Below are 15,629 nucleotides of genomic sequence, written 5' to 3'. Positions count from 1 at the left end.
ACAGGATAAGGCGCATTAAATGCATGGCTTAGTGTCACATCATAGCGTAGCCCGGCAAGCCATGCCGTGCCATTCAACCACCTTCTCGCATGTCTGCATGACACGTCCCTAGACGTCTGTCATTTGGAGGTGATTTCCATCGGAAGTGGCTGCCACATGCCAAATAACAGCCACTTAGTCACTTGGGGGCTTGACACCGCACAGATTGGTGAATTGTGTTGCTGTGAGGTGGAGCGGTGGAGCCTTGGTGGGGTAGTCTGCCCTCATCGTGCCCGGCAGGCCTGCCAGGACAGTCTTGAGACTTGTCTTCGAGACAACTTCGACCTCGCCGGGTTCGCCTGCCTGGCAAGGGAGGTTTTTCCTTAGTGGTGTCTTGCTCCGTTAGCTTGGCCTTGGTCTTCTTGATCTGCCCCTTGATTTCTTAAAGAGCTAATCTCTTTCTGCTTGGGCTGGTCTTGGATGTTGCAACCTTGCTCTTAAGCATGTGTACAATCTGGGCAACACACTTGGGGTTTGTTGCACCGACAGGAGCCCCCGGGCTTGGCCTGAACGCGCTGTCGGGCGTTGTTGGGGTAGGCCCTGTCTAGTAGACAGGTGAGAGGGTAGTGGTAGCTTGTCCTTTGAGATCTTCTTTGCTTCTTCATTAATCTAAGCTTGAATCAGTTTCCGGCTTTCCCGAGCACCGTGTAGGATGTCGTGGGGGAGATAATGGGCCATGATCCATGGACTGCCCACGTCCCATGTTCACGGGGCGGTAACTACCATCCCATTATTTTCCCCGCTCATGGAGCTTCCGCCATGTGTGTTGCATGCATTGCGCAAGGTCGGTGGCAGATGCAGAGGGCACGAGAATGAGCGTCGTGGCAGACCAGGCGTCATGGATTGGTGCAGGGGGTCAGCCTTGATTCCTCGAGCCATTGATGGCGAAGGGGGAGCTGGACTGGAGGAGCAGGGAGGCTACCTCCATAGAAAAGAGCTAGCCCCTGCCCAGCTCAAATATAAAAAGGGACGCGCAACAGGGCGCTTCTTCACACATATCACTCCTTCCTTTCCCTTAATAGTTCTCACCCACTATGGTGAGAGGCCGGGAAGGCGGAGGAGGAAGAGGAGACTGAGGACAAAGGCTCCTCTCACGGCTGAGGTGAAGAGCATGCCACAGAGGAGGCTGTCAGGGATGGTCCTGCCGGGGGAGAGCATATTGGGGACGAGCCTGTCAGGATTGAGGCTTTATATGCCGCGGCAGCAGAGGCCCGGGAAGAAGAGGGGGCTGAGGAGGCGGAGCAACCCGGGGAGGAGTTGCTCGCGGAAGGCCCTCAAGCCCCCGAGCAAGTCTTAGACCACCGCCCTCGTAGGCAGGTGGCTAGCCGTGGGGCAGTGGTTCCCAATTATGCACCCACTACCAAGAAGGTAAAGAAGACCACCTCCAAGGGTAGAAAGTCAGATGCGGTGCGCGGCAGTCCTCTCACCTTTCCTTGCCGTGGTTTTTGTATGTCTGCTTGTTTTGCTGATTGATCTTGCTTGCCGTCTTTGCTAGAGAAGAGGAGGAGGAGAAGGAGACCCTTGTCCACCAGACCAAGCAGCTCAGGCACGCGGAGCCACCGAAGTCTGTGAGGGGCATGGGCCTGGCGGGCAACAACACGAACGCTCCGATGCCAAGCCCCCAGCCCAGCCTCTAGCTCGAAAGCACAGGATTGGCCCCTCCCACAAGGGGTGATGCAGGAGAGCTCCCGACCTCCTCAGTCAGAGGAGGAGGGGAGATCACTCAGGGCGAGCCCCTCCAATATGGGCCCACCCCGCCTCCTGATCGAGTCGAGGGAGCCCCGATGAATCCTTCCATGGAAGAGTTTGCTCAGGACACTGCCATGGTTGTTGAGTAAGGGGACGGAAGCCATGGCCCGACAACTGACCTTGCCAGGGAAACCGAAGCTTCTGCATCGCAGGCATCTACGGGTAACTCATTTGCTCTTTTTGATTCTACTGCTTTCACCATATTGCTCCGTGTCCCTGGCTCTCTAATGCTTCTGCTTCCGTATCATTGCTTGTTGTCTTTGCTTGCAGCCCCTTAGATTGAAGAGCCTGGACTGCTGGAAGAGGTGGCCAGCATAGGGAAAGATGCTGCAGAGGAAGCCACCAAGATTGCTGCCACAAAGGGGTAGGAACATGATGTCGGGGTGTTTAGCAGCTCCTGATGGAAACGGAGTAAAAACCCAGCAGCGCGCCAGGATCAGGGGCGACTATTGAAGAGAAAATCCCCCTCCAAACCATGGACCCCCTCCACTAATTTTGTACTGCGGCTGGGGCCCCGCAGCCATCTTCGAGTCAGTTGGCGCTGGTGCTTGTGCAACCTGGGCTCGGAGCCCCTGGTTCGTCAGCGGTGATGAGCGCGGAACTCGACGGAGATATCCAGCGCATCTTGGCATCGCTGTACCAAGGGGTTGAAGAGGAAGACGACTCTGTCATCGTAGCCATGGACTTGTCTTTCGTGGAGTCCATGGCGGTAGGCATTAAGGAGATGCAGAGTTGGCACAACCAGAAATGGCAGGTGCTCAAAGAGTAGTGCAAGTCCGCCAACAAGGTGGACCAGAAGCTGAGGAATAAGGGTAGCGAGCTGCCCAACTGGCACGGCAAACAGTTCTAGGTCCATATGAGGCAGCAGGAGGTGATTTCCATGGCAAGGGAGGATGTCATCACCCGGGAAGCTCGCTTGGCAGAGCGCACGATGCTATTGGATGCCAAGGAGAAGGATATCTCTTCCCGAGAAGAGAAAGTCGAAGCGATCCTCCATGCCAAAGACGATGAACTGGAATCCCTAGACGCCCTTACGGAGGTGTACCAAGGAGCAGGAGGACAGGCATAAGGCAGCTCTGGACGCCCTTAGTGTTGATTCTGCCGACCAACTAAAGAAGCTCGTTTATGACCTTGTCGTTGCATCCACTGCCAAGACCGATCTCGACCAACAGGTGGCCAAACTGACTGAAGAGCTTGACAGGAGCGCCAAGGAGGTCGTGGCCCTCAAGGAGGAGGCATGGTAAGCAGAGAACCTTCTGAAGGATGTGCAATCATAGCTCTCGTCCAAGAGCCAAGCCCTTGAGACTGCCAACGGCACCGTTGAAGATCTGAAGGCCAGGATTGGCACCCTGGAGAGCTCGGTCGAGTCCAGCAGGGTTCGCGAGAAGCAGCTGGTGAAGGACCTTGATGAGGACATCAATACCATTGTTACACCCACAGCCCCTACTGTTACATATACTGGACCAATTACTAGAGCTCGCGCACGCCAATTAAATTACCAGGTACTTTCGTTTCTTGGTAATGATTCTAATGTTCATGAGATTATGATGCTGCCTAAATTGGATACATTTGTTTTGCTTACAAATGAAGGTCCTAGCTTGGAGAAGGATGAACATTGGAGCAAGAACACGAATGGAGTTGATGGCATGCGCAAGGGGATCAAGAACGGAGTTACAAGTGATGATTTCAGGACTTTGAAGCCGCCATAAGGAGTGCATGAAGCCTTGGACGAAATATACAAGATGCCACTTCATAATATTCGTCCATAGGCTATTCCAGGTGCTGCGTCACCTTATTAATGGGCCAGGCCCATGTAATTTCGAAATACTTAAGTATAGGCTATTTTTAGAGTCCGTATGTGTGGGGAAACAAGAGTTAGGGTTGGTTTCGGACCCCACCCTCAAGGGCCACGAAATTCCCCTCTCTTCCTCCATATATACAGCCCTTAGGGCGTCGTTTAGACTTGGGTTTTGTTTAGATTAAAAGTTCGCCATAGCTGCAACTTCGCGTACTTCGTTTGTGTCCAACGACCAGACCAAGACGTCACAGAACCCCACCTTGATCAATAAAGCTTTCATCTTATATTCGCAATATCCAGATTGCAATCTCAGTTTCTTGCTTGTTCTTCGTTTGCTCGCAGGAAACAGGCCCTCGTGGTCAGGTTGATCGTGCTCCGGCGTGGTCAATAACCCCTCGGAAGTTGGTTTAGCGATTGCTAAGGCGCGACGTCTCGCACGTTCGTAGTCGGATCGTCAAGGTCGATTCCCACAGAAAACGATAGCCACCATCTCATCGAAACATCGGGACACCTTTGCCTCTATCAAGTGGTATCAGATTTCCAGGTTGCTCGGTGAGATTTTACAGTTTTTCGTAGATTAGATCGAGTCTGTTCTTCATACCTACAGTCCACGAAAAAGCCACAAAAAAAAATTAGGGTTAGTTCATCATATCCGAACCAATCTGAGCCTTTGCATAATCTTTTTAGGGTTTTTGCTTTGTTGAATTTGCGGTTGCATCGTCGTGTCAAGTTGCTGGTCTTAGAGTCTAGTCTTTTAGAGTTTCGAGTTCTGGTCATAAGTTGTCATGCCGCCGCCGCACCATCATCATCGCCCATCTACCACTTTTGCTTATCCGCCACCGCTCTGAATCCTTATCCATATACCACATACCACCATCGCTACCATATACCACCACCGCTGCCATATACCACAACCATATATCCACCACCAATCCGAGTTCTTCTCATATTAGGTTTGTTCTTGAGATCAATCTCAATTCCGATTCGTGTTTCCTTGCCTGCGTAGGTCTCGGAAAAAAAAAAAAAAAAAAAAAAGTGGAAAAAAATTTTCGTGCCCATCCTATTTTTAGGCTTTTCTGAGTCTTTTGAGCCACGTGCCATCATAGTGATTTTTTGTCGCACTTTTTCGTCGTCGCTGCCCTGATTTCCAAAAAAAAAAGTGGAAAAAAATTTTCGTGCCCATCCTATCAGTTTGACGTGGGAAGAGTTTTGAGACACTCGCCATTATAGTAATTTTTCGCAAAAAAAAAAAAAAAAGAGGAGCGCAAAAAAAAAAAGAGGAGCGCAAAAAAAAAAAAAAAAAAAAAGAGGAGCGCAAAAAAAAAAAAAGCGAAAAAAAAAAAAGTTCCAGAGTGTGCTTTTCCCTTATTTACGTGCAGCGCCGTGATTTTGTTAGTGTTCTAGGCTCGCGTCTCTAGCACGGTCTAGCCTAGGACCAGCACAGTACCGTCGTTGAGCGTTTATTCAACTTTGCATCTCTGAATTGATTATTGCTGACCCTTTTTGCTACCATACTATAAGCCTTCCCAGCTCCACATACCTCTACGTCGTGCGTTTGACTCTCCCTGGCAATCGCTCTATCCAAGCTTTTGAGAGTTTTGACTACAACGGTTGCCGATCACCGCCTGCTGCTGGGTAAGAACTGGTAAGAATTTGAGATTTGCTTGACGGATTTGTGACACCCGCCACCACCACCTCTTGTTAGTTTTCTGTAGGATCATATTCTTGTGTGTTTTCTATTGTTGCTAACCATGGCAGGATCACAAGCCGACGAGACTGACTGGGAGAACATGACGAATCAGGAGTTGCATGATAAATTTCAGCAAATGATGAATGGACAGGTGCAGGATGTGCTAAACAGATTTGAAGAGGCCATGGAGAAGATAGATGACATGGAGAAGACGTTCGAAACAAAGCTCGATAACAGGTTTAATGAATTGCTCGCGCGTCTTCCACCACCACCACCGGCTGCACCTAACGCACCTCTACAACAACAACAACGACGACTACCTACACATCGTGAAACAGCCCTCCGCCGAGCGAGCCGTCTCCCTCTTGCACCTGGCCAAACTGTTGGTGCTCCTGTTGCTACTTCTGTGGCTCCTGCTGCTGATGCGGAGGAGGATGATTTTGCTAGCGATTACGAGGATGAGGTTGATCAAAATCAGAACTACGTGCCACCACCAGCACAGCAACCATCAGGTCGTCCACATGCAAATAATGGCAATGGTAGGGCTCACCCTCAGGTACGAGATCATGACCATCTCCCTAAACTAAAATTGAATATTCCACCATTTGAGGGTAGATATGTTCCTGATATATACCTTACTTGGGAGTTAGAAACTGAACAACGATTTACATGTTTACAATATCCCGAGGAGAGACGTGTTCCTGCTGCTGTTTGTGCATTCACTAGTTTTGCATGTGTTTGGTGGTCTGAGCATTGTAGATTATATCCCATTCCTGCTACTTGGGCTGCTTTGAAAACTGCTATGCGTACTCGTTGGGTTCCACCATATTATCAACGTGAATTACTTCAAAAATTGCAGCGCTTAAGACAGGGAAAAAATTCTGTTGAAGAATATTATCAGGAATTACAAACTGGCATGATTAGATGTGGTATTGTTGAGGAGAATGAAGCTATGCTTGCACGTTTTATGGGTGGATTAAATAGAGAGATTCAGACGATTCTAGAGTATAAGGAGTATACTAATATCACTCGTTTATTCCATCTTGCTTGTAAAGCTGAACGTGAAGTGCAGGATCGACAGGCATTGGCGCGGACTAACTTTTCTGCAGGTCGACCTTCTTCATGGACACCACGTGCATCATCTACTTCCACACGTTCTGCTTCACCGGCGCCTCCGTCGGCTGCCACCTCCAACCGTGATACAATAAAGCAGGCACAATCACCACTATCTGCCAAGAGCACACCTTCTGGGCCTGCAAAGAGCTCTTCTTCATCCATGGCATCAACAGGGCAGACACATGATATTATTTGTCGACGTTGCAAGGGTGGAGGTCATTATGCGAGAGAATGCCCATCTAAGCGTGTGATGATTGTTACTGAGGATGGTGGGTATGAGTCCGCTAGTGACTATGATGAGGAGACTTTGGCTCTTATTACACGTGACGAACACGGTGGAGACGATTCTGATCATGAGACGCAATACATGGCTCCTGAAGATGCTGACAGGTATGAATGTTTAGTTGCTCAACGTGTTTTGAGTGTGCAGGTTACACAAGCTGAGCAAAATCAGAGGCATAATTTGTTCCATACAAAGGGAGTTGTGAAGGAACGTTCTGTTCGCGTGATCATAGATGGAGGGAGTTGCAACAACTTGGCTAGCATCGAGATGGTGGAGAAGCTATCTCTCACCACAAGACCACATCCACATCCTTACTACATCCAATGGTTCAACAACAGCGGCAAGGTTAAGGTAACACGTACTGTTCGTGTGCATTTTAGTATCTCTACATATGCTGATTATGTTGATTGTGATGTGGTACCTATGCAAGCATGTTCCTTATTACTTGGTAGACCATGGCAATTTGATAAAAATTCTATTCACCATGGTAGAAACAATCAGTATACTCTTGTTCATAAGGATAAAAATATTACTTTGCTTCCTATGACTCCTGATTCCATTTTGAAAGATGATATTAATAGAGCTAATAAAGCAAAACAGGAGAAAACTAAGAGTGAAAATCAGATTGTGGCAAAAGAATTTGAGCAACAAATGCAGCCTAATAATAATAAACAATCTAGTGTTGCTTCTGAAATTAAATTGAAAAGTGCATGTTTACTTGCCACCAAATCTGATATTGATGATCTAGATTTTAGCAAATCTGTTTGCTATGCTTTTGTGTGCAAAGAGGCATTATTTTCATTCGAGGACGCGCCTTCCTCTTTGCCTCCTGCTGTCACTAACATTTTGCAGGAGTTCGCCGATGTCTTTCCACAAGACGTGCCACCGGGATTACCACCTATTCGCGGGATTGAGCATCAAATTGACTTAATTCCCGGTGCATCATTACCCAACCGTGCACCATACCGTACCAATCCAGAGGAGACGAAGGAGATTATGCGTCAAGTACAAGAACTGCTCGACAAAGGTTATATACGCGAATCCCTTAGTCCTTGTGCTGTTCCTATCATTTTAGTGCCGAAAAAGGATGGTACGTCGCGTATGTGCGTTGATTGTAGAGGCATTAATAATATTACTATTCGTTATCGTCATCCTATTCCTAGGCTAGATGATATGCTTGATGAATTGAGTGGCTCTACAATATTCTCCAAAGTTGATTTGCGTAGTGGTTACCATCAAATTCGTATGAAATTGGGAGATGAATGGAAAACAGCATTTAAAACTAAGTTTGGATTATATGAGTGGTTAGTCATGCCTTTTGGGTTAACTAATGCACCTAGTACTTTCATGAGGTTAATGAACGAAGTTTTACGTGCCTTCATTGGACGATTTGTGGTAGTTTACTTTGATGACATATTGATTTATAGCAAATCTTTGGAGGACCATTTGGAACATTTACGTGCTGTTTTTATTGCTCTACGTGATGCACGTTTGTTTGGTAACCTTGGAAAGTGCACCTTTTGCACCGACCGAGTATCTTTTCTTGGCTATGTTGTTACTCCACAGGGAATTGAAGTTGATAAAGCCAAGATTGAAGCTATTGAGAGTTGGCCGCAGCCCAAAACGGTCACACAAGTGAGGAGTTTCCTTGGCCTCGCTGGTTTCTATAGGCGTTTTGTGAGAGATTTCAGCACCATTGCTGCACCTCTCAACGAGCTTACAAAGAAGGATGTACCTTTTGTTTGGGGTACCGCACAGGAAGAAGCCTTCACGGTATTGAAAGATAAGTTAACACATGCTCCTTTACTCCAACTTCCTAATTTCAATAAGACTTTTGAGCTTGAATGTGATGCTAGTGGAATTGGATTAGGAGGTGTGTTATTACAAGATGGAAAACCTGTTGCATACTTTTCTGAAAAATTGAGTGGGCCTAGTCTGAACTATTCTACTTATGATAAAGAATTATATGCTCTTGTTCGGACCTTAGAAACATGGCAACATTATTTATGGCCCAAGGAATTTGTTATACATTCTGATCATGAATCTTTGAAACACATTAAAAGTCAAGCAAAACTGAACCGTAGACATGCTAAATGGGTTGAATTCATTGAGACTTTCCCAATCTGCGCAAATCAAAGCTAATGCCACGTGCTGATGGTCCTTTTAAGGTTTTAGAGAAAATAAATGATAATGCATATAAACTTGAGCTACCTGCAGATTTTGGGGTTAGTCCCACTTTTAACATTGCAGATTTGAAGCCTTATTTGGGTGAGGAAGATGAGCTTCCGTCGAGGACGACTTCATTTCAAGAAGGGGAGGATGATGAGGACATCAATACCATTGTTACACCCACAGCCCCTACTGTTACATATACTGGACCAATTACTAGAGCTCGCGCACGCCAATTAAATTACCAGGTACTTTCGTTTCTTGGTAATGATTCTAATGTTCATGAGATTATGATGCTGCCTAAATTGGATACATTTGTTTTGCTTACAAATGAAGGTCCTAGCTTGGAGAAGGATGAACATTGGAGCAAGAACACGAATGGAGTTGATGGCATGCGCAAGGGGATCAAGAACGGAGTTACAAGTGATGATTTCAGGACTTTGAAGCCGCCATAAGGAGTGCATGAAGCCTTGGACGAAATATACAAGATGCCACTTCATAATATTCGTCCATAGGCTATTCCAGGTGCTGCGTCACCTTATTAATGGGCCAGGCCCATGTAATTTCGAAATACTTAAGTATAGGCTATTTTTAGAGTCCGTATGTGTGGGGAAACAAGAGTTAGGGTTGGTTTCGGACCCCACCCTCAAGGGCCACGAAATTCCCCTCTCTTCCTCCATATATACAGCCCTTAGGGCGTCGTTTAGACTTGGGTTTTGTTTAGATTAAAAGTTCGCCATAGCTGCAACTTCGCGTACTTCGTTTGTGTCCAACGACCAGACCAAGACGTCACAGAACCCCACCTTGATCAATAAAGCTTTCATCTTATATTCGCAATATCCAGATTGCAATCTCAGTTTCTTGCTTGTTCTTCGTTTGCTCGCAGGAAACAGGCCCTCGTGGTCAGGTTGATCGTGCTCCGGCGTGGTCAATAACCCCTCGGAAGTTGGTTTAGCGATTGCTAAGGCGCGACGTCTCGCACGTTCGTAGTCGGATCGTCAAGGTCGATTCCCACAGAAAACGATAGCCACCATCTCATCGAAACATCGGGACACCTTTGCCTCTATCAGACCTGGATACCGCAGGACTCCTTCGAAAAGATGTAGAGGACAAGCTGTCGAACCAAACCGAGCAGGTCAACCTTTGGATCAAAAGATTGATCGACATCACCGAGCGTCTCACTTCCCAAATTGCAGCAATGGGCATGGAAGGGCCAGTCTTCTCTACCAGTAAGCATGAGGTCCCCAGCGTCAAGCTCGGGCTCTTCTTCAACGAGTTGATCGAAAAGCTGAAGGCACACGAAGAGGGGAGGGCCGGTCACTTCGCGAGTGAATCTCGGAAGGTTGAACCAACACCCTCTTCATGGTTCTAAGCTGCATCGCCTACCGCCATCCGGACCTCGACCTTAACGACGGCTTCAGGAAGCTGCCGGAGGGTGCAGATGTTTTGGCTGCTGGGGAGAATGCTACCCCCTGTGCCGACAAGGTCCTTTCCGTCCCCACTGCTCCGCGAGGCCGCCAAGCATGGCCTTGAATTTCCTTGCCATCGTGCTGTCCTATATAAAACATGATGTAGGTCCCATGTTTAGACGTCGTACTTCTTTTATTTGTGTGGAACTGATGTCCTTACTTAATCTTAGCTGGATGTTTATCCTTTTTGGGTTTATCCTTCGGTGTTCATATGATTAGTGATGTGCATGTTTTGGTTGCCTACCGGTATCATACTGTCGCGATTGTCATAAGGGTCGGGCCCTTAGCATTCATCTTGGCGAGGATACGTCCTGGCAGGTTTTTTCTTGGTAGTTTTTGACACAGCCACCCATTCTGCGAGCAAGCTGGAACATAACGAGTGCACAGACAAAGAACTAGTAAGGTGCTTTCACACGAAGAATTTCCTCATACGAACACCTTGGTGTCCAAGGGGCAAGCAAATGCAAATTCTAGGTCTATGATGGAGGAACGATTGTGCGGACTTAGCTTTTGTCCTTGCTTTCTTCCATTCTCTTCACTCGCGGCCGCTTGTTTCGTTCACATGCTTTGGGAAGGATGGCACTGCGCGTGCCGACAAGAATCATATGCATCCTTTTGGTGGCAGGACGCGATGCAAGGCATGACCGGTTTCTATCTCCTCCTCTCCACACTTTTTTAAACAATCTGACGACAGCTGGCATAAAAGTCACGCTAACGTGGACGGCCTTGCCGGAGCATACTTGCCGGGGCATCGATCAATGGATTTGCACCCGCACTTTACTCGGAATTTCCCTAGGCAGGGTAAATGCTGGACCGAGTATCGCACGGGCTCATCAGCATTGATGATGCTAAACCCAGAGTAGCTCGATTGTCGATAAGTGATAGTGGCGGAGAGAGAAACCTTGTACCCTTACACCTTGTTCCTTTTCCCGAACGGGGCTGGCATAGTGACCATGTTGCCTGAACTGTTCAGGGTTGTCTTGCCGCCATCATTCCTTGTTCCTATCGCTGCTGCAGCCACGGCAGAAAAAGGCGATGGAGGTTGGACAGGATGGGCAGGATTTCGCTCCCCTCCCATCCTACTATGCCTCGTCTTTTCTTGGGTGTCATGGATGATGAAGCCATCGATGAAGAAACCGATGATGAAGATGATGCGATGCGTACACTCTCGGGTTCGCGCAAGCGCTTCCCCCTACGTGGCGCGCCAAAGATGTTCGCCTGCCTAGCTACGAAGGTTTTTCCTTAGTGGTGTCTTGCCCCTTTAGCTTGGCCTTGGTCTTCTTGATCCGCCCCTTGATTTCTCAAAGAGCTACTCTCTTCTGCTTGGGCTGGTCTTGGATGTTGCAACCTTGCTCTTAAGCATGTGTACAGTCTGGGCAACACACCTGGGGTTTGTTGCACCGATAGTACCCTATCAATGGTGTTGGATTCTGTGAAGACCTTACATATCAGTATGTGGTGTTTTGATTTGAACATGATTATTGTCTTGTTGCGATGTTTTCTCAGTTCTCATGTCTACTGAATGAGATCACCAAGGGGCAATAGGCACAATCACTATGGCGCTCCCACCCTCCCCACCCACCCCTAAACCCTAGTGAGCCGACGATCTCCACACACCTCCAGTAATCCTCTGATTTGGTCCAATCAATCTCTCTGGCGTCTCTTCCTCTACATCATCATACCCATTGTGATGGGGTGATCATCTAGATCTACTCTTGAGTTGGATTTCTCCAAGGGTAGATTTTTTGCTTATGAGATCTATAATTCCTCGGATCTCACCGTTCATCCTATGGAGAATTTGGGATCTTTTACCCTGGTGGTCTCGTTCAGTAGACATGGGTTCAGGCTTACTAAGGATTTTGTGCCACCAGCGCTTGAGTCTGCTCTTGGAGGTCTTGCAATTGATCTCTTGGTTTCTGCCATTGGTGACAAGGTATTCAGTTTTAATGTTTCATGCAAGGATGTGGGTTTTTACATTTTGGATCTTCGGTCTTTCTCTTGTCCTGAGTTCAAGTGCTACTTTCATTTGTGGGGAAATGAGGGCCCTAATTGGATTCGGGAGCTCAAGATCTGGAAGAAGGAATGTGATGCAGAGTGGATCCTAGTTAGCCCCACCAAGCGTAGGGCAGCTTTGGGTCTTCTAGCGATGCATAAACCTCCAGTCAAATCTGCTCTTAGGTCTGGTTCTACTGTGGACAAGAAATAAACTTTTGCTACATTTCAAAACTATAATGTTTGCAAAGGTTATCGATATCCTGACACATCCAATTGCATTGCTACAACGGAAATCACTAGATATGTTATTCCAGATAATGAGCGTGTTGTTATTGAGCCTCCTCCTCCTGCTGATCTTCAATGGACTGTGTCCTCGCCGCCGATAGTTTTTGGCACAGTGAGCTCGTCGGAGATCCAACAACGCCCACTCTTACGTGGTTGCTCCTCGGATCAGATCCACCATCTTTGGGCGGGATTTTAGGACCTTCACATATTGTCTCCATGGGCCAGGCCCATATGGCCCAATGCCCAAATGGGCCAGCACCTTTGAGCATACCCAGCCCACGGGAGGCCGCCGCTTCTTTTGATAGAATGGTTGATCAAATGGTGGATGAAATTGTTACATGCCAACTATGTTTCAAAAAGGGGCATTTTTCTTCTTCCTGCACTCAACTTTAAAGTGCTTGGGTTGTTTACGGTTTGGTCACAAGAGAAGAGATTGCGCCCGTTTTGCTAAGAGATTGGGTTCGGTTTCGAAACCAAAACCCGCTAATGATGCATCTTCCAAGGCTAACGCTGGAGGGCCGAGAATATCTCTCTATCGGGTTTTGTTACCAAACTTGGAGTCCTCGATTCTGCAAACACCGACCACCTCGCCCAGTTCCATCAACCTCGGCCCCAGGACACCTACCAACACACCACTGCTGACTCCGCCACCACCATCTGATCATCCCTTGTCGACTCCCTCGCTGAACATGGCAAACTTCCCTCTCGACCCATTACAATACGTCCCTGCTAGACATCACATCATTGGTGGAGGGGATGCTAGATGGCCACGCATGTTCGTGATGTCGTACGCTCCCATAGTGCGCCACCATGAAGATTATATGCTGGCAGAGGTGATGCAGGTTCCTCCAATTGACCAGATTGGTGCGGCTAGAGAAGAAGTGGCTGTTTGGTTAGAAGAGCATGGTTATCAAGTACGAAACATGATGAGGGTGAGGGTTTTCGTGGGGCCTTGGGTTTCTGTCAGGGTTTAATTATGTTCTTTGGGATTCCGTTGGATCTGCGCAATACAGAGAATATTAGAGCTGTAGTAAACACTTTTGGAAAGTTTCATCATTGGAATAGTGAAGATCCATATTTGGTCAGGTCATTGGTTTTTTGCTTCGTTTCCAGAAGATGTCTTGGTTCCCAGATATGTTGTTTTTACAGACTACGCTACTTGGGGAGGAGCCAGAGTCTCTTGGACTGCTTCGATTTATATTCTTGGAAAAAACTTTGCTGAATAGATGCCTCAGGATGAAGATTGGATGCCCATTAATGGAAATCCTCATCCTATTCCAGGTGTGCCCTTTCCTGAGCTTCCATAGTTCATCTTGCCCCCATATCCAGCCCTTGGATGGAATGACATCCCTCCATCGCCACCACCACATGTGGAACAACCTGAGGAGGGTGATAATAATTGTGGAAATGATGTTTTGGAAGCTGAGGAAATTCAACAGGAGGTTCCAATTCCAGAATAGGAATCCATGGTAATTGATCAGTCTGACCAGTCTGACTCTATGGAATAGCAAAATGGACAGCCAAATTTTGTGCTTATACCAGATGATGAGTAGCCAATCATTCACAATGGAGAACAGCCAGCTATGCACAATGGAGAGCGGCCAGCTATACCTGAGGTGGATCAACAGGTTCAGTTACAGAATATGGTCATTAGGCTTGATAATGGCCAGGAATATAACCCTAAAGATTGGGCTTTGGTACTCTATCAGCCACCAGTGATTGCTTTGGAGCAGGTGGATGTGCCCCTAGATGCTGCCAAGATTGTGTTTGGGCCAGAGTTGCCACCTGAGTTACCTTTGCAGAGGTCTTTTGAGACCCTACTGGACTATGCCATCATTACTGGGGTTCCTAAGCCTTTGCAGGTTCTGCCAATATAGTCAGAGATACTATCTAAAAGAATCCGGGACCTAGCATTCAGCACTGCTCCAAGGTTAACTTGGAAGGAGCCCACAGAAGTTATTGTGCATCGTCTAGTGGCTAGATCTTTGTTTACAGAACTTCATGACTCCTCTAATACACTTGTTGAGCCGCTTCAGTCACAACATTCAGTTGGAGATGAAATTCCTTCCTCTGCACAATGCACAAAGAAGGTTAGAAGGCCTAGGAAAACCTTGGCACCAACACCCATGTTGGAAACTTCTGTTAGGAGGTGCACTCGTGGCTCAATTCAGGGACATGATTTCAAACCTACTTTTCAAGCGCTTCCTATGCAGTCAAAGAGAAATAAACCAAAGGCAAAACCCTTCTCTACTATGATGTCTGAGGATTTACCTGAAGAAATACCAGATGTTGATCTACCACCTCCAACTCCTATCAAGAAGTTGCGGGAAATTGGGAGGGAAATTGGCATGGATGAGAGCTTGCTGATTGTGGATAAGCTTATGGTTGATCCTCTTGCTGATATCAATAAATCCTTAGATGATTAGTGTTCTTCAAGCTTATTGGGAATGGCAGAAGTTGTCTTTTGCTCTATTTAGGAGAGTGTCTTTTGATGTGCTTTTCATTAAACCCCATAATAATATGGTTGTATTCCATGAGCCCACACCTGTCTTTTGTGTTTTAGGTGACATTATGTGTCATCATTTTATGATCTATCCTCCTAAGTTTTATAATGAGTAACACTTGTAAGAACTAGAATGTGCTATGTTGGAATGTTAGGGGATTAAATTCTTGATGTTAGGCAGAGGGAAGTCAGACAGAAGCTGGATGAGAGCCAGTGTAACGTTGCATGTTTTCAAGAGACAAAATGTTGCTCTTTTGATTTTAGAGCTATTAGATCTTTTTGTCCTAAATGATTTGATAGTTTTGTTTTTCCCCTTCTATGTGTGCTTTTGGAGGCATTGTTATTGTCTAGAATTCTGTTATGTTTTGTGGTAGCCTACTTGATGTTCAACAACATGCTTTGGTGGTGCAATTCACATCTAAATAGAATAATGAGCAATGGACCCTAGTGTATGTTTATAGGCCCTGTCAAGGAGAAGCTAAAGATAATTTTGTCAGTTGGTTATATAATTTGCAAATCCCATTAGGTGAAAA

At 46.9% G+C, this 15,629-nt stretch overlaps 1 pseudogene; it reads left to right on the top strand.

Annotated features, from left to right (window-relative positions):
* Positions 1-2,512: 2,512 nt before the first annotated feature.
* Positions 2,513-15,019, top strand: LOC147965015 (uncharacterized; annotated as a pseudogene).
* Positions 15,020-15,629: the final 610 nt, after the last annotated feature.

This window comes from Triticum urartu, chromosome 6A (assembly GCF_056163025.1).
Source record: "Triticum urartu cultivar PI428250 chromosome 6A, HENAU_Tu73, whole genome shotgun sequence".
Taxonomy (NCBI): domain Eukaryota; kingdom Viridiplantae; phylum Streptophyta; class Magnoliopsida; order Poales; family Poaceae; genus Triticum; species Triticum urartu.
This window is presented reverse-complemented; position numbering and strand designations above follow the sequence as displayed.